Below are 16,105 nucleotides of genomic sequence, written 5' to 3'. Positions count from 1 at the left end.
TATTTTGACAAACTTGAAATGTTGCAATCAGCAAAAATATAATTAAAAAAATGTTTGTATACAACGGTAATAGTTTTAACACATTAATTCAATCCAATTTTTATCCCTAAGATATATTTTTGAATTTTCTTTGTCCAAAATATTCAGTGTATTTTTCCACATCTCGTAAAACTATCAATTAAAAATATGTCTTAATGCACAGGAAACTGAAATAATGTATAGCAATAGTACCTGAAGATGTGAAGTTAATTTATATGGACAAATGAGAGAAGTGTTTACCTCTGAATATCATGAGACAAAAGTAACCTTAAGCCCCCTACTGACATTATTTAAATCCCCAAATAAAAGTACTAAATGTCCATTAAAATGCATGTGAGATTTTTTTTTTATTCCTTAAGTACATAGTAATTTGTCAAAATATTTGGTTCTAAATAACTAAAACGAACTCTATAAATTAAAAAATGGATAAAATATTTTTATTCTTCTAAATTTGAAAATTATTGAGGACTAAAGTTCCATACAAACACTTCAAGTCATCACAATACTTTTTTGACTTTCTGAATTTATCTCAAAAGACATTTTCATGATAATTCAAGAAAATATATTTCTTTTCCCTGAATAAGCATATGATACTAGTGAAATTTATTATAATCATATGTTTACATGATTTATTTATGCTACACTAAAATCCCCTTATAGCTGTTTTGAAAGGGTTAAATGAAAAACTCATAAAATGTTGGTGCATAATAGTCCATAAGATCCATATAGTTCTTAATACTGTTACATTATGTTTGATGTTTTATTATTCACTGAAAGTATAACAACAAATACATCTATTTTTACATATCTCACCCTCTACTTGCCAGGATTGTGGCTAAGCATTCAGTATACTGTTCAGAATTGTTTTATGATTTCCTGTGTGTATATGATTTACTAAATAAGAGAGTTATAAGACTTAAACCCTAAAAAGTAATAGGAATTCCAATTTGTGTTATTCTGTTAATAGCAAAATGGTCCTAAAACATTCTGTGTATATAAAATTATAAATATTTCATGGCATTGCTCTTCTCTGAAAAATGTTAGAAAAAAATTTTAAAACAGTTTATAGGGAGAGTAATATGTATTTATATACTTTTGCATATATTTTAATTTTGGTTATTAACCTTTAATATTTAAATTTAATTTTTAAAATATTGTTTTAACAGTGTCCATTGTTTCATCTCAATGTTTCTTATTCATTCAGCACCTTTATATGTTGCTTTTTCTGATAAAGACCGCATGATATTCCCTAGAGTAACAAATATTTGTCCATTAGTCATATCAAGGACCATGTAATTTTAAATAAAAAATAATTTTCATGATCAATAATCCCTCAATTTGGGTTTGATATGTGTTCATCTAGCACTTTATGAGGGCCATTTTCTTGTATTATGCATTGGTTGCTCAATCTATATGGAGCTGAGGATAATGACCTAGTATTACTGTTGTTTTGTTTTGTCATGTAGTACACCACAGAGCATACAATAAGTTTTAATTAACTTTCATAGAAGTCAGAAATAAAGCTGTGAGTGCAAACATGTAAAAACAAAGTAAGATAAAAGTTTCTTAATCTGATATGCAAAAGCTGTATGCCATTCTCCACACCAGAATAATGCAATTGACAACCTTCTAATTTGGTATATGCATTTTACTTTGAATTTTCTTATTTTCAAGGCTAACATCATTTTCCTGAAAGAAACCTTCATGTGTAATAGGGATGTATTATAAGCTCTTAACATTTTAGAAAAAATTCATTTGACTTTCATGTGTTAGAAAAGTGCTGATTTTGAATAAATCCTTGAGAACTGCCCTTTCTGCAGTAATTTTGCACAAAAAAAAATCAGAAAAATTAACTACTAAACGATTCAGACATGTATTCAATTAGGCACAGGATTGTGCTTTTCTGCTCTTTTCAGTCCTTTAGTTGTACTGAAAGCACAAAGAGAGGAAAATACGATAATTAACTGAGCATATAAGAGCTTCTGATGACTAAATTGATGTCTCAGTGGCTTCATCAGGGAGTTTAGTTATCATAACCTCCACTTCTTAGTCAGTTTTACAACATCTTAAAAAGGATCAACTATCATCGTGATAATTTATTCATTTCCATAATTATACAGATGGGAGAATGTGAAACTCTACATTTGAAACCTTAATATTCCCTTCATTAATGTTTATTTCTCTTAAAAGAAAATGAGTCTTAAAATAGTGAGTAGGGAAGTCAAATGATGGTAGTTAAACCAAAAATTTACTTCTAAATTTTAGCTGATTATAGTTAAAATTTGAGTTATTATTACTTTCTCTACATTTAAGTTGATGAAAACAAAAAAGCTTTTTTCATTCAAGCATTTAATCTAGAATTTGTTTGAATGTGCCCAATATGCATTTACTACAGTTTTTCACAGAAACCTCCTTTTATAATATTGCTTCTTTTTAAAACCATATTTTAGCCACTTTCACAGTAAATTCTTAAGATGGACAGATGTCTCCAAAATAGTGCACATCCTGATTAGAGCAATAAAAATTAAATTATAATGAAAAACAGCAACCACTTGACATTCATTTGATGGGGTTGTTGTAGTATAAAAACCTAAATTTGTCAGTAAACTTTATTAAAACAAAGAACTTGTCTAAAAGTAAATGTATAGAAATAAAACCAAAGTGAAAGATGAACTGATATAAATAATTAGATATAGTGGTGTGAAAATGCAGACACAGATACACAGAGAAATACAAAATGTCAGTGCAGGTTTCCTACCTAAACAGAGCTGTTCTTCAAGACACAAGGAAGAAAATTGCCCCAAAAAATCACATGTTAAGCTGATTAATTCAGGAAAATGGGAAAAAAATAGCTTTGAGAATTTCCATTAGAAGATTTTAGGCCAGACTTGGTGGCTCAGGCTTGTAGAATAAACTCTTTTGGAAACTAAGGCAGAAGGATCACTTGAGTCCAGGGCTTCAAGACGAGCCTGGGCAACATGGCGGAAATCCTATATCTCAAAAAAAAAAAAAAAAAAAAAGAAAAGAAAAAAAAAATTAGCAGGGCATGGGGGATGTGTCTGTAGTCCCAACTATGCTGGAGCCAGGGTGACAGAGCGAGACCCTATCTCAAACAAGCAAACAAACAAACAAACATAAAGAAAGTAGTAGATTAGCAAATAGAATGTATATTTGCATATTTTATTCAGAATGGACAAGGATTTTCTCAGTAAGCAAATGTTATTTTACTAATAAGTAATCTTAAGATTGCTCAGATAAGTAAGCAATATATGGAAAATAATTTTTATACATTCAAAATGTGTTCAGTATTTTGTAGAATAGCAAGAATTTTCACTATGAATAAAAATGACAATACACAGTGAATCTGAAAAAATATGAGTTTTAACAAGGTTTAGATGTTTAAATTTAACTGAATTATACTATGGTTTCTCTTCAGATCGTATAAACCTTTCGCCTTTTAAATTTAGCTGAATTTTATTTATCTAAGAAATTGAAATGTTTTATATTATATCAATTTCATTTATTTATAAACTAAATTATTTAAAATTAGCTCCTTGTTAAGTAAAACGATATGTGTGTGTGTGTGTATATATATGTGTATGTGTATATATATATATATCTATGCATACACACATATCCTGCTTTTGTATCATACAAAATGTTTCTTTTTATATTGCAATAACAATTTGGTTAATATCAATTATGCCTTTTCTATTGAAAAATAATGTAAAAATTAACATATAAATTGATTTTCTCATATTATTTACCAAAGAAAGTTTATCTGAATAATGCTCTTTTATATGAAAAATTTTATTTCTAGAAAATTATGTGTAAATTTTACTTAGAAGTACAGCCTAAAACATTACTGGTCTGTTATTTATGTGTGCGCGTGCACACACACACATGCACACACACTTGACCCTTGAACAATGCAGAGGTGCCAACCCTCCATGTAGGCATATTTTAAAACAATTTGTATTGATATCTAATAATTATACATATTTATGGTGTTCATGCGCTATTTTAATATGTACATAACTTGTGAAATGATCAAAACAGTATTTAGAATATCCATCACCTTAAACACTTACCAGTTATTTGTGTTGGAAGCATTTCAAATCCTCTCTTCTAGCTATTTTTAAATATACAATATATGTTAATTGTTAATTATAGTTACCCTACTATGTTATCAAACAGTAGAAGCTACTTCTGTTATCTAACTGTATGTTTCTACCCATTAACTAATCTCTCTTCATTCCTTCACTGTCGTTCCCAGCCTCTGGTAAATATATACTGTACCTTCCTGAGATAAACTTTTTAAAGTGTTAAACTTCTTTTTAAAACACGACACATGAATGAGAACATGCAATATTTGTCTTAAATGCCTGGCTTTTTTCACTTAATATAATGACCTCTAGTTACATCTATGTTGTTGCAAATAATAATTGATTCTATAGCTTGGTTATTGTGAATAGTGTTTCAATAATCATGAGGATGCAGGTATCCCTTTGATATATTGATTTGCTTTGCATTGGATGAATACCCAGGGTGGAAATCTGGAATTTATAAAAGTTCTATTTTTGTTTTCTGAGACACTCTCTACTCTTTTCCATAATGTCTGTACTAATTTCATTTCCACTGATAGTGTATAATAATTTCCTTTGATCTACATCCTCACCAGCATTGGTTTTGTTTTTGTTTTTCCATAGTAACCATTCATACTTGGGTAAGATAATATCTCGGTTGTTGGGCAAGATAATATCTCATTGTAGCTTTAATTTGTATTTCCCTGATGTTAGTGATGTTGACTGTTATATATCTGTTGGCCATTTGTATGTCTTCTTTAGAGAAATATCTATTCAGATTATTTGCCCAATTTTCCGTGGAATAATTTGTTTGTTTGTTTTTATGCTTCTGGGAATTGAGGTATTTTAGTTCCTTATTTAGTTCTGAATAATAGTCCCTCATCAGATGAATAGTGTGCAAATATTTTCTCCCACTCTTTTGCCTCTTTACACTATTGTTTCCTTTGTTATGCAGAAGTTTATTATTTTAATATGTTCCCATATGTGTATTTTTGTTTTTGCTACCTATTCTTTTGAGGTCTTAGTTATTATTATTATTTTTTGGCCTAATGTCCTGAAGCATTTCTCCTATGTTTTCTTTTATCAGTTTATGGTTTGAGGTCTTAGCATTTAAGTTTCCAATCCATTTTCAGTTGTATTTTAGTGTTTGATAAAACATAGGTGTCTAATTACATTCTTTTGCATGTGGATATCCAGTATTGTTAGCATCATTTATTAAAGAAGTTGTCTTTTCTTCAATGTATATTGTTGGCTGGCACCTTTGAAGACAATCAGTTGACTATAAATGCAAGGATTATATCTGGGTTCTCTGTTCCATAGGTCTATGTCTATTCTTATACCAATGCAATGCTGTTTGGTTACTATTGCTTTGCGGTATATTTTAAGTCAGGAAGTGTGATGCCTCCAGCTTTGTTCTTTTTGCTCAGTGTTACTTTGGCTATACAGGGTCTTTTGTGGTTCCATATAAACTTTAAGATTGTTTTTCTATTTTGTAAAGAATGTCATTGGTATTTTGGTAAGAAATGTATTGAATTTGTATATTGCTTTGGGTGGTGTGGTGTGGATATTTTAACAATATAAATTCTTCTAATCCATTAGCATCAGATGTGTTTCCATTTGTTTGTGTGCTCTTCAATTTCTTTTATCAGAGTTTTGCAGTTTTCCTTGCAGAGTTCTTTCCTCTTCCTGGTTAAATTTATTCAGAGTTTTTTTTGTTTGTTTTTGTTTTTCTTTTATTTTTATTAATTAATTAATTAATTTTTTGGTGCCTATTGTAAATGAGATAAAATTCTTGATTTAGTTTTCAGCTAGTTTCTCATTGGTGTATAAAAATGCTACTGATTTTTGTATGTTGATCTTGTATTCTGAAAGTTTACTGAATTTATTTATCAGTTCTAAAATATTTTTGGTGGTGGTTTTATGTCATTACACATATAAGATTATGCCATCTACAAAGGACAACTTAACTTCCACTTTCCAATTTGGATGCCCTTTTTTTTTTTTCTCCTTTTTCTTTCCTGATTGCTCTGAATAAGATTTCCTGTAGTATGTTGAATAAGAGTAGGTATCCTTGTCTTGTTCCAGTTCTTAGATAAAAGACTCGTTTTTTTGCCATTCAGAATGATGTTGGCTGAAGGTTTGTCCTATATGCCCTTTATGTTGAGGGTTGAGATATGTTCATTCCATACCTAATTTGTAGAGAAGTTTCTTTTTTTATCATAAATGGATTGTGCCTTGTATTGGATGCTTTATCTGTATCCATTACGATAATCATATGAGTTTTATCCTTCATTCTGTTGATACGATATATCATATTTATTGATTTGCATATATTGAAGTATACATTTATTACTGGAATAAATCCCACTTAATCATAGTGTATTATATTTTTGATATGTTGTAAGATTTGCCACCTGAGCCAGCATCAGCAACCTGCTGGGGTCCCCTTCCATGTTGTGGAAGCTTTGTTCTTTCACTCTTCATAATAAATCTTGCTGCAGCTCCCTCTGGGTCTGCACTAACTTTATGAGCTGTAACAGTCACTGTGAAGGTCTGCAACTTCACTCTTGAAATCAGCGAGACCATGAACCCACCAAAAGGAATAAACTCCGGACACATCTGAACATCTGAAGGAACAAACTATGGACACACCATCTTTAAGAATTGTAACACTCACTGCAAGCGTCCGCGGCTTCATTCTTGAAGTCAGTGAGATCAAGAACCCACCAGAAGGAACCAATTCTGTACACACTTTGATCCTTTCTTTTTTTTATTATTGTCATTGCAGTTTGGCTGTTTTCTGTAGTAGTAACATTTGAGTCCTTCCCTTTCTTATTGTGTCTGCTCCACATGAGTTTTATACTTTTTTTTGTATTTTCATGATGGTAGATACTATCCTTTTGCTTTCACATGTAGGAGTCTCTTAAGCATCTCTTGTAGGACCAGTCTAGTGGTAATGATTTCTTTCAGTTTTTGCTTATCTGGGAAATACCTTATTTGTCCTTGATTTTTGGAGGATGACTTTGCTACATATGATATTCTTGATTGTCAGTACTTTTAATATGTTATTCTGTTCTCTCCTGTCCTTAACAGTTTCTGCTGAGAACTTAGCTGTTTGTTTGATGAAGATTCCTTTATATGTGACTTGATGCTTTTCTCTTGTCTTTTTTTTTTTTTTAAGTGTTCTCTCTTTGTCTTTAATTTTTGACGGTGTGATTACAACAGGTCTTAAATAATATATTTTTGGTTGGATATATTTGGGCATCTTTAAGCTCCTGTTTCTGGATGGCTACATCTTGCAAGATGGGATATTTTCAGCTATTATTTCTTTAGGTGGAGTTTCTATACTTTTGTTTGTCTCTCTTCTGGAACACTCAAACTTTAAATATTTGGTTGCTTTATGATGCCCAATATGTCAGGCAGGCTGTCTTCATTATTTTTTATTATTTTCTTTAGGTTCGTCTGGGTTATTTCAAAAGACATGTCTTCAAGTTTAGAAATTCTTTCTTTTGCTTGATATAGTCTATTGTGGAACCTCTCCTTTGTGTTTTTATTTAATTAATTGAGTTCTTCAGTTTCTGAAGTATAGTTTAAATCTTTTTTATTATATCTATCTTTTTTGTTAAGTTTCTCATTAGATTATAATTTTTTTTTCTAATTTATTTGTATTGTTTGTGCTCTTTTATAAAATCTCACTAAGCTTCTTTAATATTATTTTGAATTTATTTTTAGGGATTTCATATATTTCTTTTCATTGAGATCTGTTGCCAGAGAATTATTACTTTTCTTGTCATGATTTCTCGTTTTATCTTGTTTCTTGCCTCAATATGCTGATATCTGCAGATCTGATGTAACAGTTGCTTCTTCTAATTTTATGGATTGGCTTTCAAGGAAAAAGAATTATCCTGTAGATGTCCTTATAGTGTTGGTTGGACAGGGCACTCAGTCTTTGATTCTTGTGTGTGCAGTATCGTAGTCTCTGTATGATTTACTTTGTAATCATCATCAGTATTGTCTGTGTGGTACTCAGAGGCTTAGGCTGCACTTGTAGGTTAAGTCTGTGGTGAGACTTTACTGGAAATTAGAACATCAGGTGGGTAATCCTTAGACACCAGTGGTGTCAGCAGCAGGCTATGTGTGCCAGTCATTGGGTGCCCAGGCGGTGTATGCAGGCACTAGTGTTCCAGGTGGGATGATTCTTGGGCTTCTTGGAGGCTTCTCATGTGCTTACAGTGACAATATTTAGCTGGATAGGCAGGTGGGTACTCAGGCCTCTTGCTTTGTGGTGTTCATGCCAGCCCTGTCTGTGGACCAACCCTGAAGACCTCTGGTAGCATGCACAGGTGTCAGCAGTGGTGGCAACTGAATGAATGGGCCAGTCCTGAGGCCCCAAACTGACATATTCAAATGAGTGCTATTAACTGTGGTGGTGGCAGGCTGGGAGGGGCCATCCTCAGGCTTTCAAGAGGCACATGCAGGCACTGATGGAGACAGATGGAACAGGTGAATCCTCAAGCCCTAGACAATGTGTGTAGTCATCAGTAGGCTAAGGGCTCATTCTCAGGCACCCTAGAATGCATTTATAAGTACTGGTGGTAGTGGGTGGAGGGGTCAATCCTTACACCCTTAAATGATGCATGCAAGTATTGGTAGGGGCAGTACCAGTTTGTATGGACCTGTTCTCAGGCCCTCTGATGGTGTGCATGGGTACAGGTTGTAGCTGGTTTATCTCCATACCCCTGGACATTGTATGGGACCCTGGCAGCATGAATAGGCCAGTCCCCAGGCTCCTGGAAGTTATGCATGAGTGCTTGTGGCTTCAGGCCCCTGGATAATGTGTACAGACACTGGAAAAGGTGGTTCCAGTTTGAGTGGGCCTATCCTCAGTTCTCCCCAATGTTATCTGCAGTCATAGGCTATGGTGGGTGGAACAGGCCTCCAAACGGTATGCTCACATCCAGCAGTGGTAGTGGTGGGCAGTGCAGACCAGTTCTCAGGCCCATGGATGATGCACACATTAAATGGCTGTGGGTGGGGTGGATTTGCTGCCAGGTTTTCCTGGATGCTATATGTGGGTTCCAGGGACAGACAGATGGGTGGGTCAATCCTCCAGTTCCTGCACAATCCTCATAGAGGCTGGTGGCTCTGGTGACCAGGTGGGCCTGTCCTCAGGCCCATGATGGTACATATGCTTACTAGCTGTGGCAGGCCAGGTGGATTGATCCTTAAGCTCCCGAACAGCGTGTTTGACCAGCTGTGGAGTAGCGTTGGTGTGTGAGGCAGGCCTGTCTTCAAGCCCCAGGATAGCATCCAATTTTGCCAGTCCCCAGATACCCTGAAGCATGCAGGTTAGCAGCAGCCTGCTGCTAGGGAGGTGAATGTTACAGTGTTGCAGTGGCTGCAAACGGGCAGCTCTCAGGCTTGTGGGAATGTGTACCTTAACTCTTTTTGTCCTGACAGCAGTCTCCTTCATGCACTACACCACCCTCCTGTTTCCTGGGATACAGGACACTGCATAGGCTGTGTGTTGAAGAACCATCCGAGCTGCTGTGCCCATCTGGTGTCATGTTGCCATAGCTTTCTAGGTGGATGTGAGGGGATGCCACTCTAGGAATGTGGAGATGCAGGGGTTGTTGGGTCCCAAGGCAGGATACAATTTATTTGGAACTGAGCTCTCAAAATGGAACGGTGCAGCAGTTAATTTGAGTCTTAAGAGATGTGTGGAATCCAATATGAACTCCCTCTCTGGAATAATGCCATCGTGTTGACTCCAAGTAGCTCCTTATACTAGTCTTGGGGCCCGTGAGGGCTGAGGGACTATCCCAGGGCTAAGATTAAAGGAGCCCATGGTGAAAATGTGGACCATTGGGAATCTCTTGCTTACCTTTCCCCCACACTTGGCTGGGCTTCTTGCTTTACTTCCTCCACCTTTCATGATTCAGAGCTTTCATGCCACTTTCCTGCTGAATTTCAATGTTCTCTCCTAGATGCCCTATTCAACCTGTGATCACCTACCTGCTTTGTGATTCAATCCTTCCTTGTGTAGGAGGCAAATGTCAGGAGCCTCTAGTCAGCCATCCTGAAGCCCACATATAACTTTTGATTCCCCAAAAACTTGATTACTAATAGCTTACTGTTGACTGGAAGCCTTACCAATAATGTAGAATCAATTAGCACATATTACATCTATATAATTATACCATTATTAACTATTACAATGCATATAATATGTATTATATATGGTATTCTCAAAATAAAGTAAGTTAGAGAAAAGACAATATTATTAAGAAAATTATAAGGAAGAGAAAATATATTTACTGTTCATTAAGTGGAAATGGGAATTCATGAAGGTCTTTATCCTCATCGTCTTCATACCAAGTAGGCTGAGGAGGAAGACAAGGGTTTGGTTGTTGTCTCAGGGGTGATAAAGGTGGAAGACAATCCATTTATAAGTGGACTCATGCATTTCAAACCGATGGTATTCATAAGTCAACTGTATGCATATATATGTGTAAGCATAGAGGACAAAGTATGGGAAGTGATTTTTTGGATATGTAGTTTTTCCTGTGTAATTTTTCTTTTGCTTATTAGAAGATTTATCTTTCATTTTCTTTTAAGCTCTATATTTATGATAGAAAGTAATACTTATGCTGTTTTTCAGGGTTTATATTTAATTAAGAATTACTATTTCAAGCCAAAATGTAAGCCTGTTACTCAGGCACAAATTATTAACATCAATTTGTTTTGTTTTGCGTTATTTTATAATAAGTTTATTTTAGAGCAGTTTTAGGTTCACAGCAATGTTGAAGAGAAGGAACAGAGATTTTGAGGTATTCTTTACCTTCATACATGCATAGCATCCCCTATTATCAACATCTGTCACCAGTATGGTACATTTGTTACAACTAATAAACCTACAATGACACATCATAATCCCCAAAGTCCACAGTTTACAATGGGGTTCACTCATGGTGTAGTACATTCTGTAAGTTTGGACAAATTTATAATGACATATATCTACCATTATAGTATTATTCACAGTTTTTTCACTGCACTAAAAATCCTCTGTGCTCCACACCCCATCCCCACTGGCAACCACTAACCTTTTAGCTGTCATCATTGTTTTGCCTTTCCAGAAATCATATGGTTGAAATCATAGTATACAGCCTTTTCAGATTGAGTTTTTTCACTTAGTAATGCACATTTAAATTCCCTCAATGTCTTTTCATGGGTTAATAGCTTATTTCTCTTTAATGCTGAATAACTTTCCACTGTCTCTGAGTAATAGTTTATCCGTTCACCTACTGAAAGACATCTTGGTTGTTTGCAAGTATTGGCAATTGTGGATGCAGCTACCATAAACATCTTTATGCAGATTTATGTGTGGACATAAGTTTTCAGCTCATTTGAGTAGATATCAAGTAGAACGACTGTTGTACTGTATGGTAAGAATATATTTAGTTTCGTGAGAAACCATCAAATTGCCTTCCAAATGATTTTACCATTTTGCATTCTTAAAAGCAATTAATGAGAGTTCCTGTTGTTCCACATCTTCCCAGCATATGATGTCAGTGTTCTGGATTTTGGCCATTCTAGAAGGTTCACAGTAATATCACATTATCATTTTCATTATCATTTTCCTGATGATATATAATGTAGAGTATCCTTTTGTATATTTATTTACCATTTGTGTATCTTTTCTAGTGAAGTGTCTGTTAAGTTCTTTGGTCCATTTTGTAAATGGGTTATTTGGTTTTTAATTTTTCTGTATCTAGTGATAAAACTATGCAATTTTTTTTTTACTTTCTCTTGGTGATGTGATGAACCACATTAGTTGCTTTTTAAATGTTGAACTAGCCTTGCACAAGTATGATAAATTTTAAGAGTTCTTTCTATATTATATATATATATATATAACATATATATGTGTGTGTGTGTGTGTGTGTGTGTCTTTTATCAGATATGACTTTTGCAAATATATTTTCCAGTTTGTTTCTAGTCTTTTTATTGTCTTGGCACTGATTTGGTACTGATTTTCACAGAGTAGAAATGTTAATTTTAATGAATTCCATCTTATTAACTTTTTCATGGATGATACCTTTGGCATCATCTCTAAAAGGTCTTTGCCAACGCCAAGTTCATGAAGATTTTGTTGTTACACCATAACAGTTTTATAACTTTGTGTTTTACATTTAGGTCTGATATTCATTTTGAGTTAATTTATGTGAAATGTGTAAGATGTGTCCAAATACTTTTTTTTTTTTTCCATATGGGTGTCTAGTTGCTCCAACACTATTTGATGGAAAGACTGTATTTTCTACATTATGTTGCCTTTGTTCCTTTGTCAAAGATCAGTTGACTGTATTTAGATAGGTTTATTTGTGGGCTTTCTATTCTGTATCATTGATATATTTGTTTTTTCTTTCACTAATATCACATTGTCTTGCTTACTATAGCTATAGAGGAATCCTTGAAGTAATGTAACGTCAATTCTTCAACCTGGTTCTTTTTTGTCAATATTGTTTTAGCCATGCTGGATCTTTTGCCTCTGCATATATACTTTAGAAACAGTTTGTTAATATGCACAAAATAACTTGCTGGGATTTTAGTAGGGATTGCGTTACATCTGTACATCTATTTGGAAAGAATTGACATCTTGAAAATACTGAATCTTCCTATCCACAAACATAAAGTGTCTCTCCATATATTTAGTTCTTCAGTTTCTTTCACATCCAGAGTATTTTAGTTTTTCTCATATTGATTATGTAAATGTTTTGTTAGACTTATACCTAAGTATTTAATTTTAATTAGTAATGTGAATTACATAAATACAAATAAATAAATATAAATAATGGGAATAAGTATGCATAAATAACAATTACACATGATTATTTTATATATAATTTTGAATTGTTCTTATTCATTACTAGGATATACAATATAGTAATGTGATTGACTTTCATATATTAACTTTGTATCCTGAAACCTTGCCGTAAAATGCATCATAATTCAGGGGTTATTTTTGTTTCGTTTCACTGTTTGTTTGCTTGGGATTTTCCAGGCCAATTATTTCAGATATTCTGTGCAGACAAACATGCCATTGGCAAAGACTTTTAATTTTCCTTGCCCATCTGTAAACTCTTTATTTCCATTTTTTTACATAAGCTAGAACTTCCAGTAAGATGCCACACAGCAGTGGTGAGACTAAACATCCTTTCCTTGTTTCTGATCTTGCTGGGAAAATTTTGGATTTTTCACTATTAAAAATGATGTGACCTGTAGGTATTTTGGAGATACTATTAAGTTGAGGAAGTTCCCCCTCTATTCCTACTTTATTGAGACTTTTATTATGGATGAGTGTTGGATTTTGTCAAGTAACTTCTCTGTGTCTATTGATAAAATTGTGTGATTTTCTTTACTTTATCCTGGTGATGTGATGAACCACATTAATTGCTTTTTAAATGCTGGACTACTCTTGCACAAGTAGGATAAATCCCACTTGGTTGCAACGAATACTTCTTTTTATACAGTGTTAAATTCATATGCTAATATTTTGTTGAGAATTGTTACATCTATATTTTTTGAGGGATGTTGCTCTGTGATTTCCTTTTCTTATAACCTCTCTGTTTTTGGTATCAGGGTAATGTTGCCATTACAGAGTGAGTTAGGAAATATTGCACAAAATGGTTGTAGAGAATGGGTGTAATTTCTTCCTTAAATATGTGGTAGAATTCACCAATTAATTCATCTGGTCCTGGTACTACTGTTTTGATAGATTATTAATTATTGATTCAACTTTTAAAATAAATACATGCCTATTCAAAAATGAAAGATAATTTAAATTGTTCTTGGAAACTGAAAATTGGTGACAAATTAGGTTATTTTAGCAAATATTTATTCTATTCCTCCTCTTTATTAGAAAGGGAGGCTGGTGGACATTGGACTTAGCTTGTTGGTTTGCTTCGGCCAATGGAATAGAAACAGAAGAAGTATGTCCATGTTAAGCCATGCTTTACAAAGCATTATAAATTTTCATATATCTGGGAGCTACTGACTTCTCTTTTATGAGTGTATGTTCTCAAAGCTGCTGCTTGTTATTTTTTTAGATTTGTCTTTGTATTTGCCTGTTACAGGTCTCACCTATCTGGCTTAGAAGCCAGGCGACTACAATTATTCCAACTGAACAAACAGGTTGATAAAATTTGCATGAAAAATTGAGGCTCCTAACATAGTTAAAGTGAATGAACTTTAGCACATGAATTTTTGAGTAAATATTTTTGATGCAAAGAGGCTTTATTTAACGTTACAAGGTTATAAATGTTCAAATCGCTGTGGTCCCTCTCTGGGCGTTTCTCTCAGAGAGAATATTTTGTATTTTCAGCATGTCAAAGTGGAGCATGATCATGTAACTTGATTGGCTTGTGAAATGTTAAGAGGAAGTTGCAAGTTTAGTATCTAAGCAGAAGTTCTAAGAGCCATTATGAGTTCACCACATTTGTGTTCATTCTACTTGGAAACTGAAAATAATAAAGACAAAAGTTGTTTAATTTAATCTGTTCCATAATAAATAGGTCTTTGAGGAAAGCTACAGTTCATCCACTTTGGACATGTCATATGAGAGAGGATTAGACTTTTGTTATTGCACATTATTGATTATTTGGAGTCATTGCTTATTTTAAACTGAGCAGTCCTCTTATTAATTGTATATTGTTTAGATGGTCAAAGTGGTGTGGTTTTTTAAAAAGATAACTAGATTAAATCTATTGACTTAAAGGAACAGCACGTCCTGTATCCCTGAGAGATAACAGATTTAAAATTGATTTCAAAATTTTAGAGCACTTCAAATTTTGAAGTGATGGTCATATATTTCTTTTTCCTACTTAAAGATTTATGTTACAGATTTTAAATGTGGCAAATATGAAATGAGTTTCAAGCAAAAATAATTAGGGAGGAAAATCAATTTTAGAAAGTTCGTATCACTAATGAATTGTTTGACATCAAACCACAGAGATAGAGGCTACAATTATTTCTGCATCATTGGCTCACTGTCCTCATAAATGCTACTACATATTGCCAGCCACTAAAAATGATTGCATTACGTTTTAAATTTAACTATGTGGATTACATGCTCTTGGAAGAATTTGTCCTCAACATATAAACAAATGCAGAGTATCTGACATTATAGAGAATGATGAAAAATTTATCATTTCATATGCCTGAAATTCTAAAAAAAGTTTGTTGATTAAATGAACCATGAAGGTTCAAAACATACTTGAATTGCTTTGGTGATCCTATGTAAAAATAGCTTATGTTTTATCAAGGAAGTTTATCTCACTCATTCCTGTTACTTTGAATGTCATATATTTTCATATTTTCAAGTGTATATTACCAGCACCAACTTGTTTTCACAACTGAAAACTTACGCATACAACTGGATGTTTAACAAGTCTGCATGATTGTCTCAGAGTAATTTCAAAGTTAAATGGCCAGAACTGAGTGCTATATGTATTAGGCAAAAAACTGTGTCTACCCCATTAATAACATCAACACTCAAACAGTTTTTAATCCAGAATCTTTATATCAACTGTGACAATTCAACTTAATTATCTAAGAAACCTCGTCATTCTTTCGATACAACTTTATATATTTAAGATAAGCCCATTTCTGCTGTCTTTATTCTCAATATTATTGACTAGAGATCCTACTATATAGTAGGTACATTCATTGAAGACATTAACATAGACTAGATAGATTAACTAATATAACCAATTTATTGAATGGTCTTTTGTGAACAATAAAACACTTTATAAACATGCCTCTCATTTTTAAATGAAAGAGATGACATTGATATACAAGCAATAATTTAAGAAGAAATATGTTACAATGATAAAGAAAACTGCTCTCACAGTCTTTCTCTTTGTTATAGGTTCTTCTAATGATTGAAGGATATTTAATAATAAACTGACAAAATTACAAAAGCT

General features: G+C 33.3%; 1 protein-coding gene across 6 annotated transcripts in view; it reads right to left on the bottom strand.

The window, feature by feature from the left end:
- TECRL (trans-2,3-enoyl-CoA reductase like) overlaps positions 1–16,105 on the bottom strand; it is a 135,661-nt gene that overhangs the window by 107,500 nt on the left and 12,056 nt on the right. The window lies entirely within an intron of this gene.

This window comes from Macaca fascicularis, chromosome 5 (assembly GCF_037993035.2).
Source record: "Macaca fascicularis isolate 582-1 chromosome 5, T2T-MFA8v1.1".
NCBI classification, from domain to species: Eukaryota; Metazoa; Chordata; class Mammalia; order Primates; family Cercopithecidae; genus Macaca; species Macaca fascicularis.
This window is presented reverse-complemented; position numbering and strand designations above follow the sequence as displayed.